Source organism: Arvicola amphibius, chromosome 6 (assembly GCF_903992535.2).
Source record: "Arvicola amphibius chromosome 6, mArvAmp1.2, whole genome shotgun sequence".
Lineage (NCBI taxonomy): Eukaryota > Metazoa > Chordata > Mammalia > Rodentia > Cricetidae > Arvicola > Arvicola amphibius.
The window spans coordinates 124,682,518-124,707,018 of NC_052052.2; the positions used below are offsets into that span (position 1 = coordinate 124,682,518).

General features: G+C 45.8%; 1 protein-coding gene across 1 annotated transcript in view; it reads right to left on the reverse strand.

The window, feature by feature from the left end:
- Positions 1–24,501, reverse strand: part of Carmil1 (capping protein regulator and myosin 1 linker 1) — a 274,817-nt gene that overhangs the window by 202,088 nt on the left and 48,228 nt on the right.

A 24,501-nucleotide genomic window follows, 5' to 3' on the forward strand; every position in this document is an offset into this window, starting at 1 on the left:
AGTCAAACTTTTTCAACTTTCCCCCATGTTAGAAAAAGCACTTTCGTTTTCATTAAATGACTAAGCCATTTGGCCAGACTTGGGAAAACCTTCTATTTGCACAGTAGGAAATACAAACAACTAAACTGAACAACTCTACTCCTAAAGAAAGCACCACACCCAGATTCAGAAATCAGAAAAATGGCCCCAAGTCAGTCTCTTGCCCCACCCCCACCCCCTGCCACAGAGGGAGCCCATGGGAAAAGATTCCTCCTTGAATTTTTTGCAGCTGGCTCCTCAGAGTTCCTCCTCTCAAATTCCAAGCACAGACCACAGGCCAGGAAGCTGGAAAGAGCTAGGGGCTAGGCAAATCTTCCCTGTGCTAAGTACCTTTGTGTGTGGCTTTGAGCCCAGGGCCGGCCAGGTCATAGGCTAAAGCATCTGACTTTGGACCTGCTCATCAGCAAGCAGGGTGTGAGCCTGGGAAGCCGATGCCCTTTCAATCATTCTGAAACACCAGCTTGTAGTAGGCCACTTAAGGGCTTCCCGCCTCAGGGTTCAGAGTGTGTCTGCTCGCAACCTCCTTAGGCTTTCTGGCCTGTGTGCTAGTATCAGCTCACAGAAGCAAGGTGAAGCCCACTTATGTAGCCGCCTCACCTGGTAGGTGACAAATGACAAGGCAGACAAAAGCTCCTCTCACCTCCCAATGCCACTTGCTGTCTATTGTCTAATGCAACAATTGCAAGGCCTCCTGTGACAAGCAGCAACTTGAGGAAAGAAGGTTTGTTTGGATTCCTGGTTTGAGGGCATCCGATCAGGCAGGGAAGGCAAGGTAGGAGGAGCGTGAGACTTCTGCTCAAATGTCCACAGGCTAGGGCACAGAGTCCTATGATAGCACTGAAGGGCTTCCCCTTTGTCTGGGACCCTAGCCACAGTCAGGATGTGTCTTCCCTCCTCAGTTAATCTCCCCGGGAAACACCATCAGATGCCCTAGACCCACCGTGAGGCCAATCAAGCTGACGACCAGACTTCACCTCTGCCAGACATAAGGTCCTTCTATGGAACTCCTTATATGGGCAAATGCAGGGAAAAAAATATGTCAGCCTGTGCTGTTGAACCAGAGGCTTACAGCCAGCTCAGTTAGACAGAAAAGGCTCAGAGAGAGGATTCCAAATGCTGAAGGGGCCTCACCTGGAAATACAAAGCAACCAGAAACATTCCATCAAAAATGGCCACACCTTTACTTAATTATCAACTATTTGTCATAAAGCATCCCATCCCATTAAAGGCAATAAAACTCATCATCATCAGCCCCCTGAACTAAGGAGCTTGCCCTTAAGTCACTGTGGGCTATAAACAGCTTCTAAAGAAAGGCTTCCCTTTAGCTAAACAGTAACACCACCAGCCTGCATGCTTTGTTCTAGCTTCTGTGTTTGGTGTTCTTCTGGTTGTAAAACAGGAGCAATCTCACCACCACCAGCCCCTCCTGGGAAATCCCAATTATCCAACTTAAATCTATTTTATGCTAAAGGTGAGAGACCCCTAGAGAAAAATCCAAGTAACTGACTCTAATATTTTAGGCTACCACAAAAATAATAAAGCGCTCTTAGGACAAGATGTCTACCCCACCCCTAGAAAACCCACTGAAATAGCAATTATGCACTGAGAGTCACAAACCAGCTGCAAAGTAAGTAGCCAGGCAGGCGTGGTGGTGCATACCCATTAGTCCCATCACTCAAGTGGCAGAGGCAGGCAGATCTCTATGAATTCCAGGCCGGCCTGGTCTACTCAGACCTAGGTCAGCCAGGGCTATATAATGAAAGACTGTCTCTATTAAAAAGAAAAGACAGGGGTTTGGGGGGGGGGGGTGGTAAAAGACAAAAATCCTAGAGATAAAGACAAGGCCATCATCAGAAGACCCGGGAAGAACCTCGCTTTCCCAGGAAAGCACCCTTCCCCAAAGTACAGCAAACCAACTGATGACACACTGATGAATTCAAGGCTGAAGAAACCTCTCAGATAGCATCTGAAGCTCAATTCACTCAAAACTAGACAGAGCCTGTCAACTGTGGTTCAGCTCCCTTGAGAAAAGAGCACGGATGGCAGGGTGTGAAAAGGACTGGGAACTGTCGTGGGGGAGCACGGGGGTGGGAGGGAAGCATGGATGCTAGGAACAACACCTTGGCATGCGGCTATGGCCTGAGACCTGGTATAAGATGGAGAGGATGCTTTCAGTTGTTGCCTGATGAAGTTAACCCCCTGGCAACCAAGAACCCATCGTCCCTCCAGATTGGTATTAAATTCACCTCTACTCTAAAGCCCACCTAATGAGCCTGCATGGGCTACATTCTACTAAAACAAACTCACTGACCAGCTGGCCCACAGGACTAGGAGGAGTAAAGTTCACCAAGGAACCTGGTTCTTGTGCTAAGTGGGAAGAATCACTTTGTAGAGGAGACACAAGAAGCAGGCAAGACAATTACAAAGACAAGGGTCACCCTGCCCAGCCATAACATGTATTCTGCAGACAAGATGGGAACATTCGGGTCTATGGTCCAGGAACGAGAACATACTAATACTGTTGGGTTGTGAACTTGAAGATAGTTAAAAGGAGCCCTGGGAAATAGTTCATTTGGTAAAATACCCACCCTGCAAGTATGATGACCAGAGTTTGACTCTTTTAGACCCACGTAAAATGCCAGACATGGTGTGTTGGTAATTCCAACTCTAGGAAGCCAGAGACGGGTGGAATGGGAGCATGGGGAAACCTCTCAAGCCAATCTAGTCTCCTTAGCCAGTTCCAGGCGAATTCCAAGCTGTGTCAAGAACAAGGGAGCCAGCTCCTGAGGAAAGACATCTGAGGTTGTCCTCTATACTCCACATAGATATGTACCTGTGTGCTTGCTGACAGACTGCTTTACATGCACGAAACCACAGATTTGATAACTAACACAACAAAAAGTAAAGTAATAGCCACGATAGCACTGTGGCTTGAAGACAAAGTATGTGTTGAAGACTTGGACCCCACCTGGTGGCACCATCTTGGAATGTTCTGGTAACTTAGGAGGAAGTGCTTAGCTACAGCAACTAGGGCCCTGGAGATGGGTCTCTGCCTCTCCATTCTCCATCTCTGCTTCCAGTTCATTATCAGGTAAAGAACATCCCACACCTCACATTCCCAGTGCCTTGATGCTCTGCCCAAGCACATGGGGCATTTAAGGTGGGGCGGGGAGGGGGGTAATGCTACTCTTGAGATATAACTCAGAAGAATGCTTGCCTAGCAAGCATGACGCTGGGACTGGATCCCAGCTCTGCATAAACAGGGCGTGGTGGAAAGCACCAATCACTCCATCGTTCAGTCACCTTTGCATTTAGAGGGGGAGGCAGGAGGGTCAGAAGTTCAGGGCTGTCCTCAGCTACAACAGAGAGTATGAGGCCAGCCTGGGCTACGCACTGTGGCCAGGTACAGGCGTCCAGCACTTGCTCTGAGAGGCGTGAGGCACTTTTCAGAAAACAGCCTTGATGGATGCAGACGCGGTTAGAAAGCAGGTCCAGGCACCCGTCAGTCAAGAGGACAGTGAGAGGCAGCTCCACGCTGTTTGTTCACAAGATAAATCAGAAGCACATAGGATGTCCCTGGGGGCAGTTCCAGAGGTGACTCCTTTGCACAGGACCCTACCTGAGGGTCTCCGCTGTGTGTCTTCTCCAAGGGGAAGGTGTTAGGTCATAGGATGCAGACCGTTCTAGAATGTCTGGAGGAGAATGTATGCCAGCAAACTTGCCGGCCTTGTGAGGGTGGCTCTCCAGTGACTTTCATAAGAGTTTGGGTTAAAAGTGCCAAGAAGGTGAAGTCCTAAGTAAGCAGCAATCCTCACACTCGGGCATTTCCCCATGTGAGGATGCCTCACTCCCTCAGCTGCCACTGTTCTCTAGAAACGGTAGGGCAAACATCATTAGAGGATGATGGACTGAGGTCCTTCCCCACTGCGTCTCTGGCATGGCAGTTAAGAACGCTTTCACCTCAAATACAAGGAAACCAGAAACTTTTTTTTTCCACCCCATGAGCATGCTGACATTTATCTTCTCATCCAGGGCCACTTGGTCACAAGACTTTTAGTTCTAGGCTCTAGCCCTTGCTGTGGGCAGAAGAGACTGAAACAGGAAAGAAGTGCTATCTCGGGAGAGCAAATTTTTTCGAGAAAGTTGCAAGCCAAGTGCTACTGATAATGCACTGCCATGTAATGAGAGACAGTTGTCACAGGAACACTGCCAGGCCATTCCTCAGCCTCAGCACTATCGACATCTGTGCAGAGATAATAGGTGGGAGAGGGCTGCTGAGGCAGGGTCTTGCTATATATAGAGCCCAGGCTAGCCTGACATTCTCAGCAACCCTCCTGCTCCCAGAGGGCTGGGATTAGGCGCATCTATCAACACACCCAGCGTAGATAATTCTCTCACTATGTGATGTTTAGCAGCAGTTAGCATCTCGAACCTCACTGTGGCAATTAAAACTATCTCCCACCATGGGATAGATGATCCCTGCAAAGCAAAGCTGGTTCCAGCTGAAAACCACTTAGACCAATCCCCAACTCATCGGGCTACGATGCAGAGGAAATGGAACTAACGAAACTGGTTACACACCCGTTTAGATGTGTTTACTCACTGCTGAACTAAGTATTTATGGAAATCTAAGAGAAATATACAATGTCCCTACATTGTAAGAACTGACAATACAGTCTGTAAATCCAAAACCTATGCATAAGAAACAATCAAGGAGAAAATACATAAGTCAAAATCCCACAGCAACAATTTGGAGGGGATAAAAAAAAACAAAAAAAAAAAACACTGGTATTCTTAATGAAATGAATTTCAGAGGAGGGTTTCTGCTCCATGGGTGACAGGACAGAAGGAAAGCAACAAACAGGAAGATCGGAAAAGGACTGTGGATCTAGGCTCCAGACCCAGCTGCACTCTGAGATCTAGGCAGCTTAACTGACCTTCTGTGCCTCAGTTCCATCATCCGAATAACAGGAATCTGAACATCTAACCCCAGGGGCATTGAAAGAAGCAAATGAGAATCAATCAACAGTCAAAGTCGCCTGCCAGAAAGCTGTAACAACAGCCTACATATAACAATATCTGGGGCTGGAGAGATGGTTAGGAGCATTGCCTGCTGTTCCAAAGGTCCTGAGTTCAATTCCCAGCAACCACATGGTGGCTCACAACCATCTGTAATGAGGTCTGGTGCCCTCTTCTGGCCTTCAGGCATACAAGCAGACAAGAATATTGTATACATAATAAATAAATAAAATATTTAAAAAAACAATATCCATGATCACATGCCAGAGTAAAGTTTCTATTAGTATTACAAGCTATATAATAATCAATACTATACAGGAAGAGAGGCCAGATGTCCAGACACAAGATCCTATCCTGATGACCTATTGTCCTGACACATCCTAAGCATGACCATCAGACCTGTCGTATGTGTTACTAAAGCCAGGTTCTCTGAGCAGGTCCACCCTTTTCATGGTGTCTCTCTCAGTGACAAGAGCGGATCCTCACTCCAGCTCCTGTCCTCTGCAGTTGCTATGTGGTCAGTAGGGAACCCAACATACGTGTTTCTATGTAGAAGCCCAATTGATCCATGCTTTCTTAAACATTTCTTCACTGAAGGTTTGCAAAAACCAAGACCATCAGCAGGAGGGGTTAGTGAGTTTATTGCAATGGTCCAGACCATGGAAGCAGTGCACAGGCAAGACCCACTTGGAAGTGCTAATACACTAAACGGGATGAGTCATCCAGATCCCTGTGGGATGGAAGACAATAATGCTTACAGACGTCAAAATGATTGACCTGAGGTCAGGTGTCTGAGCTGCAATTCAAACCAGCACCTGTATGACTCCTGGTTTATTTCTCTTGACCATTAGGTAAGACAGACATGCCGAAACACAACTAAGTGTCTTAGTTAGGGTTTCTATTGCTTAATAAAATACCATGACCCAAAACAACTTGGGCAAAAAAGAATTTATGTCTTATAGCTTGGAGTACAACATCCAGGAAGAGTTACTGCTTACTGGCTTGCTCCTTCATGGATCTCAGTCTGCTTTCTTATAGCACCCAGGACCACCACCAGTCAGTGGCACCACCCACAAAGAGATGGGCCCTTCCACATTAACCATCAATCAAGAAAATGGACCACAGGCTTGACCACAGGCCAATCTGGTTGGTGTATTTTCTCTTCCAAAACATCTGTCTCTTGTATCAAGTTGACATGAAACAAGCCAGTACAGTGAGTGACAAAAGCAACCTCAAATCCATCTCAATACAAACACCAAAGACACTAACATGAGCAGGGACATTATGAGAGTCAAGAGTTGTGAAGACAGCTCTCCACTGCCTGCGTTTGTCTTTTGTGCTTTACCAAGGACTGGAAAACAGACTGCTAAGTCTCTCTGACCATGAAGTACAGCAGGACCTAGAATACCAGGGAACAAAAGAACAGGCTACAGGATATAAGCTGTGTGTGTGTAAGTCTAAATTATCTTATAGCCACAGAAGGCAGGGAAGGATGGAGGGGGAGAGGCAGGGAATAGAATACTAACGTTTGGATATTTTATTTAAGACAGGAATAGTGACACATGCCTATAATCTTGATACTCCAGAAGGTAAGGATTTGTCTCAAATTCAAGTCCAGTCTAGACTACACAGTAAGTTTAAATCCAACCTGAGCACAGAATAAGAACTGATCCAAAAATCTAAAATACTAATAGTAATGTTAACTTATTTAACTGCACATATCTAAAATTTTATCACACAAATAATCAATAAAAATGATCAATGAGACACTCCACATTATTTCCTCACAGTGAGGAACACGGTGTATATTTACACTCGCAATACATCACAGTCCAAACAGGTCCATTCCAATGTGTTCAGGGCTGCATGTGATTGGCAGCTACCATTGAGGGCAGCATGTACCTAGTCCTTATACTTACACACAAACACAATGTTAATCTTAAGTTCTACTGTAGAAGTCCTTAGACAGTCCAGGTTTGAGAGAGGTTCAGGTGAGCCTATTAGTTCATACAGGCTTGGAAATATGCATTACCAAATTTCAACAGCTAGATTTGTAATCGTTTGTCCACTTTTTCATAGTGATGAAATGGGAGTGCTTTGCTCTCATTTCTGAACTTCCTGCCCTAGGAGAGACGGGGGCTGACAGCAGCAAATGCCAAAAGCTCCAGTGTGGCTTCCACTTCTTTCTTTAAATATCATGCTGCGAGTTGTGTGCAAACAAAAAATGCTCCTGAAAGGAGAACATGCTAAACCAATATGTCTGTCATGAAATCTAGAGAGGACATAGAAGGAATGGATAATAACATATCTGGAGAGATGGTAGGGTCACAGAAAACAAAGATATTTAACTACTTTGAGCACACTTCATGTATCACAAGTTCCTCTCTCATGAACACATAATCACATACAACACCACCCAAAGAAACAAACACAAGTAGAGCTCCGGGAAGGGCAGGGAAGGAAGGAGGCAGAGAGGGAAGGAAGAAAGTCTACTTTAGCTCTAACCTAACAACCTCAGGCAAGCACTATGAATTCCATGGCCCCCAGAGACAGAAACAGGCCCCTCAGAGGAAAAGAAAAAGATACCAGGTAAGCATATTCCAATAGCAGGAACAACGAGACTGCAGCAAGGAAATAGGCCAACTCAACTAATTTCTCAAAAATTATCCCTCTTGCAGGTGGAGAGATGGCTCGGTAGTTAAGAGCATTTTTTGCTCTTGTAGAGGACTTGAGCTATATCAGTTCTGAGAACCAGTTTGCTAAGGAGGAGTCAAAAATGAAAGTGTCTCTAAGGAGAAAAAAGGCTTTTAATCACTAAATTTAAATAACATTTTAGAAAGCATGAGAGTCAAATTCAGTCCCAAAAGTCAGTTTTAGGGGTGACTGTTCAGACAGGATGTCCTACCTCCAACATTCCACTGGTCTCAGGACCTCACACTAACTCTCAGCATTAGCATAAACACCTTGGTCACGTGTAGTGGAGAACCCCTGTGATTCTAGCATTAGGAGGCTAAGGCAATAATAGGACTGCCACATGGTTGAGGGTAGCCTAGGCTCCATGAGGAGTTCTAGGCCAGTCTAGACTACCTAAAACTCTGGTCAAAAATCAAGGCTCTGTCCCTTGCCTGCTAATGAAGGTGCTATAACTAGCAGACCATGGAATCAAAGGACTTATACTAAAATATTGAACGGCTACGTTTAGACAATATGATTATTTTGGCTTGGATTAAGTAAGTTGTCAAACGCTCCATGGCTTTTCTCTGTAGAATCTAAATGAGCTCACATTTGGAGCACTGCAGACTTTATTACCCAAACGGGAGAGGTGGAACTGAAGCAAAGACTACAAAGGCGGTGGCCAACTGCACCACAGATGGATTCATGGCTTCAGAAAGGACTCTATGGCATAAATAAAGAAATCACAACCTCCTGGCATCATCTCATTCCCAGTTAGCCCCTTCATTGTTTTTTTGATAAGGCAATAAGCCAACACAGTCCCGAACAGAGCTTCCCTGTGAACGCTCTTGCTAAAACCAGACAGCAGGAAGCATGGAGAAAACTCCCTGTCTCATGCCGACAACCCTGGAAGGATGGTCTTCAATCAGACAGAGAGTAAAAACAGTTTAAGAGAAAACTTGAGATTGACAATGAGCTTTAGAAGTGCTTTCTGGCAGATTAACAAAGAATTTAAGGCTAAAGAATGTCCAGATTTAAAGCCTAGGAATGGGTACTGCACTAAAGAGAGGTCCCTGGCCTTGTGGAATAGTCCAGTGGGCAAGGAGACAAGAAATAAGACAAACAGAATATACGCTGCTAGCCTATGGCAAACACTAAGGGATAAGCTCTTAGATGAATAGGAAGAGGATGATGGACATCAGATGGGTAGTGAGAAACCCTCAGTGAAAGTGAACATTTGAGGGCTAGCCAACAGCTCTGAGAGTAAGCGCACTTTCCATGCAAGTCTGACAAATTTTAAGCCCCAGAACCTACCATGGAAGGAAAGAAACAACCCTCCAAACTGGTTCTCTAACCTCTACATGAGGGCCACGACACACATGTACCTGCACACAGACATATAACATATGTACACAGAGACATACACAATACAGTTTTTAAAGATAGCTGAGGAAAGGCCTGAAGGAAATGAGGCCAGCAGAAAATGGCAGGAGATGCTAGGCAGAGAGTAGAGCCACTGGGAAAGCTCTGAAGTCACAGCAGCCCTGCAAATGGAGGTGGGGGGGGGATGTGCAAGAAGTGTCCAAATGTCAGAGGATAAACCGCATATTATCCTTGCAGGTCACGTAATAATATCGGCTTTTACAATGGGTGAGGTAGGAGATGCCAGCTACAATCTATGTCCACCTGATGACTGAGGAAGATCAAGCAGGCAACGGAAAGGCCAGCTACAAGGATACATCATTAATGCACAGATAAATGAATGAAGTGTGGCCTGGGTGACAGCCGTATGGGTGAAGAAACTGGATGGACTCTAAAGAGACTCTAAAGCATCTGCTGCAAGGGTGTATGAGAACAACATATCAAGAATGCAACAATGGCTTCTCTGAAGGGACAGTGTGGGCTGCCAGCCAAAGTAGGATCATCCTGGGCATTAGCAGACTGGCTTCCCTCCTGGGCAAGCTATATCTGAAACACCCACTATGAATGAAGGACCCACTGGAGGCCCAGTTAGTGACTGGATAAAGAAGCCTGCGATGGGGTGGGGGCTGCAGATAGAAATGTTTCTATAAACCGGGCGGTGGTGGCGCACGCCTTTAATCCCAGCACTCGGGAGGCAGAGGCAGGCGGATCCCTGTGAGTTCGAGACCAGCCTGGTCTACAAGAGCTAGTTCCAGGACAGGCTCTAAAGCTGCAGAGAAACCCTGTCTCGAAAAACCAAAAAAAAAAAAAAAAAAAAAAAAAAAATGTTTCTATAGACAAGCGTAACTGTAGATAAGTTCATGGACCATGCAGCCAGAGGCACTCCATTTAGAGGCTAAACAGATGAGGAACCAGAAAAGGAGGCTAAAGAGCAGCCTATGGGAAAAGAACAGCCAGGAATATTGTCCAGAGAGCCCAGGGAAGAGTGATTATGGAGGAGGAAATGAACTTCAGTGGATTCACAGTAAGAGCAGGCAGGGACCTGTCCTGACCAGGGGCTTCAGCCAAGAAACACTCCTGGAGTCCTGACTAAGACCGGGGGGGGGAGGGGGGGGGAATGTGCAAGGTCTGAACCTCGGTGCTGTGCTCAGGAGAGCCTGGAAAAGGAGACACCAGACACTGAACACTGCTCAAACAGTCCATTTGAAGAGGATGAAAACATCTATGGCCGTAAAGGATAAAAAGAAACCAGCCAGAGGCAGGAGGAAATCAGAATCTAGAGAAGAAGCTTTAATTGAATGAAGGGAAATGGCAACATGTGTGCCAGGGGGACTTCAGTCAAAACTCATGATAGAGGAAAGGGCAGGAAGCTTGTACGTGTCAGTGTCCTTGAGAAACACGCAGGGGTGGAGACAGACTGCACTGCAGCTCTGAGATTGGTGAGCACCCAGGGAGGAATAAGGAGGATGAGCAGAGAGACACGGAGCAGGGGCTAGGGAATGGCTACATGGGCAGCTGCAGAGGACCGAAGCTGTCTTCTGATTTTCTTTGCTTCTTGATGAAAAAGGAACCAACTGAAAGAAAGAAGCCTGTGGACATCTGCAGAACAAGTACAACACGGGCACAGTTGTCAACGAGAATGGACAGGCAAGGGGCGGTACAATTGACAGGCAGCATCTCGGGTCTGCTCGGTACTGTGATCCCAGTGTCAGAGGGCAACAATCAATGTGGCAGGAGGAAGCTGGGCATGGCGGCCTGTGGCTCTGATCTGCTGCCTGGGAGGTAAAGGCAGAAGCCATGAGGAATTAGTTGTTCAAGGTCCTCTTCAGCTGCAGAGGGGGTTTGGAGGCCATCCTATATAATGTGAGACCGTTTAAAATATAATGTGTGCTTTTCTCAAGCCATCTTCAGCTGTATGGGTACATGTGGAAAATGGGTAATGCCAGAGTTGAAGAAATTCCTCCCAAGATGCACTCTGCTGCAGATCCTAAGTGGTCAGAATGAGGAGGATTGTTACGGGCCATATACTTCACAGGACTCTTCGAAGGAAACTGTGTCCTCATTTCAGGACTGAAAAGCAAGATTAGACAGATAGATGTATCGTATTTCCTGACAGGACTACTAGAGTGTGGTTGCCACAGCAACAAAAACTGCTCTCACAGCTGGGACACCAAGAAAGTTAGGAGCATCTTTCTCAAAAGCGTGGAATCCAAATTTTTAGAGCTGGCAATGGCTCTGCAAGTCCCTGACTCTTTCCTGTGCCTTAGACCATCATCTTTACATCTAAAGAACTCTAAGGGATGCCCTTATAAAGACACAGAGCCACAAGGGAAACCCATTGTCAGTTTGATGCACTAAATGGCCTACAAGTCTTTGGCTTGTTTAGGAATTAACCCTAACCAAGAGATGCCCATATTATTAGCATATAGCCAAAAGCAGTGCATTCTAATCAGGTGAGTCCTAGTCTATAAATCCCAACAAGCTGAAAGTCAGCAGACAGTGAATATCCTATGCTCATAGTATTACATTATAAACATGTGTTTAAAAACCAGCAATCTCTGGCTGGGTGGTGGTGGCTCATACTTTTAGTCACAACACTTAGGTGGCAGAGGCAGGTGGATCTCTGTGAGTTCAAGGTCAGTGTGGTCTACAAAATATGTTCCAGGGTAGCTAGGGCTACACAGAGAAATCCTGTCTCAAAAAAATAAAAATAAACACAATAATTTCCGATCCTCGTGATGCACATCTGTAACTCCAGTAGTTGGGGAGCAGGTTCAAAGTCATCCTCAGCTATATAGCAGCTTGGAGGGCCATCAGCACTGCATGGGGCTTTACCTCAGAAATAAACAACGAAAACCCAGCTATCTTTTCACAAGGCATTAAGCAGCACTCTGAAGGGGGACCATTTCATGGAAACTGACTTTTGATGGAACAAGAACCCCTTACTGCCTTACCATGCGGTTTCAGAATTAAGCCGCACCTTCCTAAGGCAAGTCTGTGCAGCTGGGTTAACTCGGGAGAGACTCGGACGAGGATGCTCAAATTTCTGCTTTGTTCTACCTACACTGAAAACAATCTGAGTCAGCATGCTGAGGTGTGGCTACTGGGAAATCACAAGTTGAAGGTCAGCCTGGGCTACATAGCAAGACCCCATGAAAGACGGAAGGGAAGGTCTGAAATTGTCTGACTATGGCAGGACTAAAGGGAAGGCAATCTTGAAAAGAAGAGCCATGTGTCTGTAAGGGGGGAACAGTAATGAAGACCAACTGGACAGTGGCGTTGACAGTTAGGGTTTGACAGGCAGGACGAGCCCGGAGCCCGGATGCTGGCATCTATATTCAGTTCTATGTTAATGAAATCATCACTCTCGGGCTGCGGTGTAGGAGAGTGCTGGCTTAGCATGAACACAGTTGTACCACACAGCACTGGGCACAGTGGTCCATGCCTGGAATACGAGTACTGGGGAAATAAAGCAAGAGGATCGGGAGTTCAAAGTCATCCTCAGCTATGTGGAGAGTTTGAAGCCAGCCTGAGCTACATAAAACTGTCCAAAAAACAAAACCTCTCCACAATTTACCTTGCTCACACAAGGCTTTGTTCTCTACTCATTGACTCTTTAATCTTTAGAAAATGCACAAATACAAGATCATTGAAGTTTAACAAGGCAAAGACCTGGGCCTACGCTGCATGGAGTATAGCTGGGATTCAAGCCCAAAGCTTCAACCACAGACGCATACCTGCATCAGCAGCTGTCCTACTGAGTGAGCTCACGGCACCAGTAACAACTGCTTCGTTTTCCCCTTCAGTTTGCCAGGGTCTTCTATTTTTCACCGGGAAGAAAAGTATCATGTGGCAAAGGAGGGCGATCACAAGAAGTGAATCCCACAGGCTTCTTTTCATTCATAGAATATGTAAATTCCATCAAAATACAATATTACCTTTATGGGGCCACCGAAAGGAGGAATAACACTGGCCAAGTCCTCGGTAATGAATTGGGGTCATCTTTCCACATAGAAACCATACAGGCTGATCACTTTAATGTTCAATAACTTTCTAAAGACAAAAGCTGCACAGCCGCAAGAAACACTGGTGAAATTCTATCACAGACAGAACTCGTTAGCAAAATTAGGTGCTAATGTTGTCTGGGGCCCACTTTTTAGAAGAGCACCAAAAACTTTCAGAGAAATGAAATGTTCTTATTCTATCAATTAAATATGGCAGTTAACATTTGCCCAAAGGTAATGACAAAATGAAAACTGTGACCACATGTAGATTTTCCTCATCAAACCAGTGAGGAAATAGAGAAAGGACCAGAGATATCTTAGTCAGCCAAGTGCTGCAGAGCAAGAATGAGAAACTGATCTCCAGCGCTCATGAAGAAAGACAGTACAGCGGCATGCATTCACAATTCCAGCAATGGAGGGGAAGGGAAACCGGATGCCTGGGGCTCACTGGCCAGCCAATCTCAGCGAAACAGCAAGCTCCAGGTTCAAAGACTCTATCTCAAAAATAAGGTAGAGATTGACTGAGAAAGACATCTCAACATTGACTTCTACATGAACACACACGCTCACGTGCGCGCGCTCGCACACACGTGTGCGCGCACACACACACACCACACACACACACACACACACATACACACACACACACAGAAACATGGGCAGGTAGGTAGGAATAGCTACAAGCTAATATGTAAGAACTATTAGGACACCTTGCAGCACAAGCTCCAAGCTGCTTCCATCTCTGTGAGGACAGCAATCCCCTAGGACACTGGTCCAAGACAGCCACCCAGGGTCCAACGACACTTTAAATATTACGTATTTGCAGCTATAATAGGCAGTCCTCGCCTTTCCCTATCAATCCTGTATTGGCACATCTATGTTTACTGAGCCGAAACTTCAGCCACTGAACAAAAGCTTTCAAACACTCTCCACAGTGCTATGTCCACTCTGGCAAAGCAGCACCCTTTGTTAGGGATACTTTTTAGTACTTGATTTCACCTGGTGACAAAGGAATCATTCACTGGGCTGCCCTCATTTGTGGCTGGCCTCATTCAGGGCACTTGAGCCGGCTCTGGCCCACAGCTGCCATAATCACCCAGTACACTGGGCTTTCTCTCTACCACTTCTCGGAGAACAACTCCATACAGTTCAGCCGTCACCAGGGCCCCCGCGGACGTGAGCTCTCAGAGGATGCTGACTGGTCACACCATTGTGTGCTGACTCCATTGACTCCATCCACTTCTCGAGTCTTGGTCTAGATCTCATTGTTCCTCTAGCATCCTCATGTTCAAGCAGGGGTGAGGTCAACAGGTTAGAAGACATGGGATCAGTCACTGTGATTGACATAATAAGCCAGAAATGTACAAAGAAAAAAAAACAGCAGGGTGCTTTCCTAGCATGCATAGACTCTGAGTTTGAACACCAGCCCAGTAGGCAGGCAAGGGGCAAAGTGGGAACATAGCAGGTAGGCAGGAGGGAGAAATGAAGTCTAAGAGTTCAGAAATAGTACACACAAATTACTGAATACAAATATATACAAACACCTGGAAACTGAACCACTAACATCTGAATTAATATAGGCAAGGTGCAGCAAGGCAATAATTAACTTGCAAAGAGATAAATTACAATAAGGAAGTACGGCAGTACACTGACATTGTTAAGCACAGAAGGACAATATGGGTTTTAGTCTCTAAGCCTTATCATACTCCAATATAAGTGCTTTATGGCTAAGTACTTCACTTATTAGCACAGGTATAATGTGAGCTCGTACATGACATTTATATTCAACCTATGCACTGACTTTTAAAGGGAACTGTGTCAAAATTATAAATTTGCTAGTGGAAATTCTACAGTCAGGCCAGTCATTACCTATAATCCTGCTTAAACATCATGAGTTCAAAGACAGCTTTGGCTACATAGTGCATTCAACGTCAGATTGGGTTATATAGGATACGGTCAAAAAAAAATCTAGAGCCAAGTAATCCATGCCAACCACTCAAGAGGCTGAGGCAGGAGGATGCTACCAGGTTTGAAGCCAACCTGATACACACAGCAAGTTTCAGGCTACCAAGGATAAATAGCAGGATCCTTTCTCAAAGGACATTGAAATCAACTAAGAGGGCAGTGGTGTAGCTTACTGGCAAAGCAAGTGCTTGGCATGCAGGAAAGCCAGAGTTTACCACCCAGGACCCAAAACACGAAACACAATTAGAGTAGAATAAGAATAGATTTTTGCTTAGTAAAACGTATTAATACATTTAAATATAAATAATAATAGAATGTTTGAGCAGACACTTTCATGAACAATTAACACACTTGAATTTGGTTTATCCTAACACCACCTTTGCACACAAACACAGTTTTATGCACAGGTGAGAGCTGAAACACAGAGAGAGGGCAAGAGACTTGTGAGTGGCACTCAGCAGGCAGGCTTGATCCCAAACAATCAGGGACCACAGGCCACCGTAATATCTCTGGAAGATATTAAGTCACCCCCGACTCAGGGAGGGTGCTGGGGAGAGGTTTTGCAGAGGCTAGGTCCTGAAGCATGGACCAGAGGAAATAAGGACAAGGGTGTTCTGGTCATAGGGCAATATAACCTACAAGCATGGAAGCCAGGACCTGATCTCTCAGGACAGCAAATAGTGTGCAAAGAGGATGCTGGGCACACCTTACATCCGGATCGTAGTGGACTCATTTGTCCCTTTCCATAATATTCGTATCTACAGAATAACAAACTCCCAAGCTACACAGGCTTCCAGTTTTGTCAGTGATGATTCACTGAGTAATGCTAATTTCTTCCGACAGTATGACCACTAGCAATCACAATTGACATTTTTTTTATTTCAATGTCAATTATTATTAATATTAACTCAAAGATCACATGGGCACTTCCTGCGATGACATGTAAGGTTGCAGAATGGCAGAGACGGGAACCAACAGAGACATAAAGAGAATCCCTGTGGCGGGTAGAAGAGACATTCACAAGTCTAATCAGGAAGTTGTTGGAGGCTCACAGATCCCTTCATGGCAAGCTATGTAGAGGCAAACGAGCAGCAGGACAGACAAGGCAAGTCCCAGTGGACTGAGGTTAGCAAGGGAGGCCTGTGCTGAGCTACACACCTTGGGGACAGTTGAGAAATTGTCACTGTCCACCCCATCCCACAACACGGGCACCTGATGGTCAGCGGGTGTCACTGTGTCCCGAAGTGTACTGTGTCTCTTTTGGATGCAGGTGAGACAGTTGTACCCTTCACTGGTCTGGTGCGTTCAAACGTTCACAGGCAGTTCCTACATGGCTGTGTCATGCCCGCGTTCCTCTGTGATCCAGACCTACACTGTTAAATTCATTGGTGGGACTTGTTACTTAAGTGGGTAAGTCATTTATGTCTGTGCCCTTATGGTTCACACTGGGAAAGTAGAGGTTGTTTATTTATACAAACAACACAAACCGCCATTCTGTGTACTAACTTGCTTTCTAGTGCTCTGATAGTGACCATGACCAAAGACAACTCGGGGGGAAAGGGGGTTGGTTAATTGGCTTACCCATCCTATTTCATAGTTCATAAATCAGGGAAACCTAAGCGGAAAGTCAAGCAGACCAAGGCCATGGAAGGGGAAACTGAAACAGAAACCACCAAGCATGATGCCTACTCGATCCCCGTGGGTTGCTCAGCCTGTTTCCTAGTACTACCCAGAACCACATGCCTGGGGGTGGCACCCACCACAGCAGGATGGGCCCTCCCACATCAATCTTTAATCAAGAAAATACCACACCGGTCTGCCTACGGGCTAATCTGATGAAAGCATAAAACACAACAAAACAAAAAAAACCCACCCAGCACAACCTGTCTCTGTATTTTCACTCAAAATACAGCTGTCCGGACACACCGCAGCCTGAAACCCTGCTCCGCATGCCAGGAGTACCACGGAGAAGGGCAGAACCTGATCAGCACCGGGGTTCAAGAGAGAAGCTGGGAAGGACCTGAAAGCTCTGGTGGGGTTTTCCAGAGTACAGAGCATGGGCAACAGCGGGAGAAGGAGGAAGTGGAGGGCTGATGGAGAAGCAACAGCAGGGCAGACTGAGGTGATAGAAACGACAGAGACCAGCCATGATGGTGGTAAAGCAACTGCAAAGTTAGCCAAGGATGAGAGCCTGAGGCGCGCGCGCGCACGCACGCACGCACACACACACACAGCCTTCCACAGAAGTGAGTGGCGGGCTACAAGGGATGCAGACAGCAGAGGCAGCCAGCATGCCTGCAGAGGACACGGGAGGGGCAGTGCACATGGTACATGGCAGGGGTGGGTGGATGGCTCCCAGGGGCTCCACAATCAGTCTAGAAACACAATATGGTCCTCTTCAGGGATAATGGCATTTCTTATCTGGGATGTGCCAGAATCAGTAAAATATCTCATCGTACGTATCCTCTCTTTTAGTTGATTTCAAACAATTTTAACTTTCAAGCGCAGCTTCAGAAAAATCTTGGAGATGAAGAATAAACATGACCACATCCTTAGAAAGCACATCTGTTAATAATCATGGCATCAAAATGGAAATTACTTAAGAGACCTAGGTTTATTTTTCAATTGTACACATCCTTATTTAAGCACTGTTACTCATGTACTCATCTTCTATGGAAAGCCAATCAACAGATTGGCATGCTGTCAGGATTTATGTGAATTAACTCTCCATCTGCAGAGGAGGGCTGGGTAATGCAATACCAACCAGACCTACTGACTGCAACACAAACGGAAATGTAAAACCCACACAAGCAGGAGAGGGTGGCAAACACCTTTAATCCCAGCACTTGGGAGCCAGAGGTAAGATTCAAGGTCACCCACTCTCCATAGTTAGAGGTCACCCTGAGCTACGGTGAGACCCTGCCTCAAAAAAAAAAAAAAAAAGAGAAGGAAAGAATGAAGGGAAGGAGTTAGTTGGTAAGGAGGGAGGGAGGGAGGGAGGGAAGGAGGGAGGGAAGGAGGGAGGGAGGGAGGGAGGGAGGGAGACGGGCAAGCAGGCATTCAGGCAACCAAGGATTCAGGGAAGCAGCAGGTGATCGGCTAGAGGAATGAGCGCAGAGAACACTGAAATTGATACTCCACATTAGCCTGTCTGATGGGCTTAATTGGTAAGCAGGCTGAAAAATCAGAATCCACAATAGGAAAAAGCAATCCACCTATCCCACAGTTCAAGACAGGAGAAGAAAGACAGCAAGTCATTCACGTTCACACAGTCTTCACTCTCTGAACAGCACTTTTGCATGAGGGGTCTAGTTATGTTGTTGAGACTGGCCTTCAGGAATCGAGCAATCCTCCCACACAGCAATTGACACTATGGATTTGTATAGTATGCATGAGGATAGGGACAACCAGGTTTCTCTATGACACCAGAATTGGCACTGAGCTGTCCCAGCCACTTCTCTAGACACTATCACTCAGTTCCTTTGAGTTCCCTGGCCTCGAACCCACAGAGATCAACCTGCCTCTGCCTCCTGAGTGCTGGGATTAAAGGTGTAAGCCACCACCGCCTGGCCTGGCTATAAGACCACTTTAAACGTTCTCTCTCTCTCTCTCTCTCTCTCTCTCTCTCTCACACACACACACACACACAGCACACACACACACACCCCTCATGGAAACAAACCAAAGCACTCTACCATCAAATAACCTCAGGAAACACTGCCCACAAACCAGCCTTGGGTAGCAGGAAGCTCGCCTGATATGAAATGCTCATAAATTTCTATCATCAGGAAATTCTTCTTTAAACTTGCTGAGCAGAATTTTCCTCATCTAACACCATGTCGTCCTGTCTTTCCAAGGGATGTGCTGTAGCTAACATCAGATGGACACACAACTCTCCAGTCTCTGCATTCCTGGTAAGCATCTCCTCTCTAATCTTCAGGGGCTTCCTTGGTAGAGCAGGCAGCAAAGAGAGAAGTATATATATATCTTCAGTATATTTCCAAAGTCCCAAGGAAGGACACCTGCTTGGGTCACATGAACAACTGAAGCCTGAAAACTAGGGTTCAGGGGCCATGGACACAAAATCACAGGGTCTTCTCTGCAGCCAGGGAAGTTAAACCACACAGAAATCATGTGGTCTCAGTGGTCAAGACAAGTTCCCTTTAAAAGTGTGTTTGAATGTGTGCGCATGCATGCAACGTTCATACATACACAGCCACTCATGGAAGCCAGATACAGAGGGGGAAGAGGAATCTGTACGCTGAGCTCTAGAGTGTTAAATATCATCTCCGTTTGCCTGAGTAATGACTCTTTCCAATTTAAAAGTCTCAAACGCTTAGCCTTCTATCTCCCTCCCTCATTTGCTCCTCTCCCCAACTCAGCACAAGTCACCTTACCGTGGATCAAAGCCTGAGAACTTCCGGGGTTAGGGGAAGGCAACTGTCATCGTAGCAGTTGTGAGGCAGAGGCTGGAGGATCCACTCAGTTCCAGGGCCATCTGAGCTCTAGTCCGGCCCAGACTACATAGTGAGGCCCTGTCTCAAAACAACAAAGGCCTTAAGAACCATTCCTGTTTCCCTTTTTCCCACTTCTGAGCTACAGAAAAGCTATTTAACATAAAATTATATTCGGAACCCGCCTGCTTATCTCTAGTGTCCTTGACAATCTCGTCCAATCACAGCACGGTAATATTATCAAGTCCAGAGTGTGAGCAAGGCTTCACTCCTCGGCTTCCTGTAGGTAGAGACAGATATGTGCCTCCTCCCAGAAGTCTACTGCTTTTTCTTACAGAGGGATTTTCCACAGAAACAATGGTATGATCAGCATCTAGTACAACGTATCTCTTCAGCATGGCTTACTTCTGCTGAACTTATCAAAATAATTGTAACAGGACTAGAGACGGCTCAATAATACAGTACTTGTCTGGGATGTTCAAGGGCATGGGTTCCAGCTTTGTGGGGCTAGGGCTGGAGCAGGGTGGAGATGGAAAACCTTTTGAACTAAGTTAGAGCAACAAAAAGGCACATGCTTCTGCAAAGTGTCTCACCTAAAGCTGCAGGTAACAAAACTGACTCTCCCATCTGAAGTTAAAAGGACTTCTTAAACTTGGATGCCCCTTTTCTGGTGTTCTGGACTCCAGCCATGCCATCCTGATGTCAAGGTGGCTTTCTGATCATTTCATCCTTTCTCTCTGGTTCCCCAAAATCGTCAGCAAAGTCCTCTGTGAGGCAATCTTCCATCTGTCTCCCACCATACATCATCATGAATTCTAGATGCCTTGCCCACTGTCACCAGCCCCAGGCATCAGTTTCTCCACAGGGGTATCCACCCAGCCCTAAGTGGGCAGAGTGCCGTTTACTCTAACCACTCCCTAATCCAGGACCAGGACCACGGTATGACTCTACTCACACAGCACTGGAATTTTTTTGTAAAAGTCCTGTTTTGCAAAAACCCCAATGCATCTAAAACAGTCAGGAAAGCAGAAGGTACCAAAGAGAAGTGGCGAATGTGGCATGAGAACTGGGCTTTGTGGCTGAAGGCACTACGAGACAGAGAAAGTGAGTTCAGAATCACACAGACAACAATAATATACACTAATGGAAAGAAGCATACCCTGAGAGGAAGCAAGACAGGAGGACCACAAAATCCCAAGACAGAACAAAGGGAACTACATGTGAAGGCAGACAAAAGTTGGACAGCCATCAGCCAAGATGTAGCAAACTTCTCAAAAAGTATTAACAAAATAGGAGAGCTCGATAAGTCCATGGTAGAACATTTGCTTGGTGTGTACAAAGACTCAAGTTGAATCTCCATCACTAGAAATAAACAAAAACTATTAGAACCCCAACATCAGTGAAGAAACGGTCTGTGTGTCATAAAACACTTGGCCTCAGCTGACCGTGTGTGCATGTTTGTGTGAATGCATGCATGAGCAGCTACCGTGTGTGCATGTTTGTGTGAATACATGCATGAGCAGCTGACCATGTGTGCATGTTTGTGTGAATACATGCATGAGCAGCTACCATGTGTGCATGTTTGTGTGAATACATGCATGAGCAGCTAACCGTGTGTGCATGTTTGTGTAAATACATGCATGAGCAGCTACCGTGTGTTCATGTTTGTGTGAATACATGCATGAGTAGCTGACCATGTGCGCATGTTTGCGTGGATACATGCACGAGCAGCTACCATGTGTGCATGTTTGTGTGAATACATGCATGAGCAGCTACATGTTGCTTTCTACCTTATTTTCAGGCAGGGCTTCTCACGAAACCTTGCGCTTGTCAAGAAATTAGCCCCCAAGGATCCTACTCTTCCTGTCTTCCCACAGATACACGTGAGCACTAAGCTTATAGATGAACACCAAAGTACATCTTCTTACATGGATGCTTGGGATCCAAACTCAGGTCCTCTCATGCTTGCATGGCAAGCACTTTATCCACTGAACCATTTTCCCAGTTCCTTGGTTGTGTACTTTATAAAAAAAACCTATTTATTCCATAGGGTTTAGAATCTGTGCCAAGGTCACCCAACAAACAAAATGGTAGTTATGCCCAAGATGGCTGTACGGGCCACGCTGGATTCCTATTAGTCTGCACACTCTCTTTATCTTATCTTCCTTCTCCTAGCAACAATAAAAGGACCTGACCCCGTTGCGGGGCATTCCAGGGGCATTCACCAAGCCACAGAACGAGGCTCTGTTTTTCTGCTACCTCGTCCACTCCTACCTTCCCGTCTTAGGACACCCCCATATTCCCCGGTGTGTGCAAATGGCTTCTGCTAGCCATGAGTCCTCAGTAGGGAACCCAAGTGCAAGGTCCATTATTAAACAACTTATCATGATAACATGGGGAGCCGAGACTCAGAAGACACCCTCCCATACATCAAGCCTGCCAGGCAGCTCCAAGTGAAAGAAAACCTTGTCAGGCTTTTCACTGGTTTACTCAGTCCTGCCAGTCAAAACACTCAAACAGGGCTGGGGAGAGGGCTCACACCACACAGGTGTGAAGACCAGTCAGGGTGACAAGAGTCCAAGTAAAAGTGAGACAGGTATGTCTGGCACCTGCCATCCTAGCACTGGGGCAGCAGAGACAGGGGGCACTAGTCTTCTGTCAACTTGATACAAATTAGAATCATTTTTGAAAATGAACTTCAACTACAAAAAAAAAAGTTTCCACCCGACTGGTCTGTGGGCAAGCCTGTGATGCATTTTCTCGATTGATGATTGGTGTGTGAGGGCCAAGTTCACTGTGGGCAGTGGATCCCGGGCCGTTGGTGGTCCTGGGTATTACTAGAAAGTAGTCTGAGAAAGCCAGGAAGAGCAAGCCAATCAGCAGTGTTCCTCCATGGTCTCTCTATCAGCTCCTGCCCTGACTTCTCTGGATGATGGACTACAAGCTATAACCTGAAATAAACCCTTTCCTCTCTAGGTGCTTTTGGTCATGGTGTTTTGCCACAGCAGTAGAAACCCTAAAACAGTGGAGTAAGCTGGCTATGCAGACTAACTGGAATTAGCAAGTTCTAGGCTCAGCAAGAGATCTTGCCTCAAAAAATAGAGTGGTCAAGAGAGACTTTGGGCCTTACACCCATACATATACAAGAGCATGCACACCTGCACACCTGCACACACGTAAACACAAATCCTCATGCACACACACATATAAACCACATATAACAGCAGCCGAGAGTCTGTGAATCTTTGAAGGCAATCTGACTGGCACAAGAAGCAATCTGCACTTAGTTATGACTAAAAACATAACAAAAGCCTTTCATTTGTTTCTTTTCACGATCTTGCTAGTGTTGTTCAGGCTAGTGTCAAACTCACGAGAATATCCTCCTGCCTCTCACCCTTCCTAATAGGGAATTAGAGAGCCGTGATTACAGGAATATATGCGTAACTATGCCTGATTCAAGTCCACTTCTTCAGCTTCTCCCGGGATTCCTATGAATTCCACCAAAGCAAGAGCTCCTTTTTACTCACACCTTGGTGATCATGACAGAGGTGTCTCTCTGAAGGCAGGTCCTCATGCTTAGCTTTCATAAAGATTACAGCTACGGCTCAATGTGAGAGAAGGACTGATTCAAATGGCACCTTCAGAGACAAAAATCTCAAAGCCCTCATCTCAAACGGCAGTCTTTGCATATAATTTAAACATGTGCCTTCATGTACTTCAAAGCCTCCCTAGGTTCCTTATCATATTCAGTAAGGTGCAAATGGTATATGTTATCATCCTCGGATGCAATAGAAATCCATAACATAAATGTCACAGTTAAGCTGCAGTATTTGAGAGGTAATGATGAGGAAAAATGCATGCATACTTATAAAAGACACAGCTTTTTATATTTTTGACCTATGGTTGGTCACATCCACAGAAAAGAAACTTACAGAACCAAGGAGCTAACTGCACAGACGTCTAAGCATGCCATCTCTTGATCATTATATTAAAGCTCTAACGCAGCCCAGGTTGGCCTCAAACTTACTATGCAGCCAAAGGTGGCCTTGAACTTCTCCTGACTCTACTTCCCAAATGCTGGGACCTAGATTCAAACAGGCATTTTCTTAGACTGAAAAAGAGCTTAGTGGTAGATCACTTGCCTGGCATGAACAAGACCAAAACTTCCATCCCTAACACTGGAGGAAATTACTAGCATGAGCTAGGGCCGGTGTGCCCTCCCTAGTACTACAAAGATCATTGGCATTGGTGGTGGTGATGGTGAGGATGGCAGGGATGGTGACAGGAGCTACCTTTAGTAGCTGATTTCTTCCTCTGCAAGAGTAGACAATACCATTACCTCATTACTGTGATTAAATGAAATACCACCAAAGACCTGAAATCAAGCATGAAGCAGATCCAAGGACTCACTCTCTCCAGACCCTCCCACCTGAGACCCAGCAGTTCATAATCACCCAATACATAAAAACAATGAAGACACAACTCCATTTGAACAGCAACCTGAAGACGCCTACATTTACAAGCATTTTTGTACTGTTAATAGAAACCCATTTAGTGCCAGATTAGCTCTGTGTCTGTCTGTCAATTCCACAATACCAGACTTAGGAAGTGTAGGAAGCACACAGAGGCCCACACAGTGGTCAGAGATCACGTTTATTACTGTCTGTTACACTAGCTACCAGGAAATTTTGTTTTATCTTGGATGTAGTCATAAATAGAGTATGAAAATAAGGTGGGCTGTCGGAGCCCATATGCTCTCCTTTCCGCGGGAACAAAATGCTCACCCAGTGTGTGTTTACACACAGCAGTGGCAGCTGGATGGGAGCCAGAGAAATCAAGGAAAGCTTGATATTTGGAAAACCACTAAATACAAACAAGGAGGCTATGCATCTCTGGTTCCTTCCATTGCAAAATTCCCACGGTGA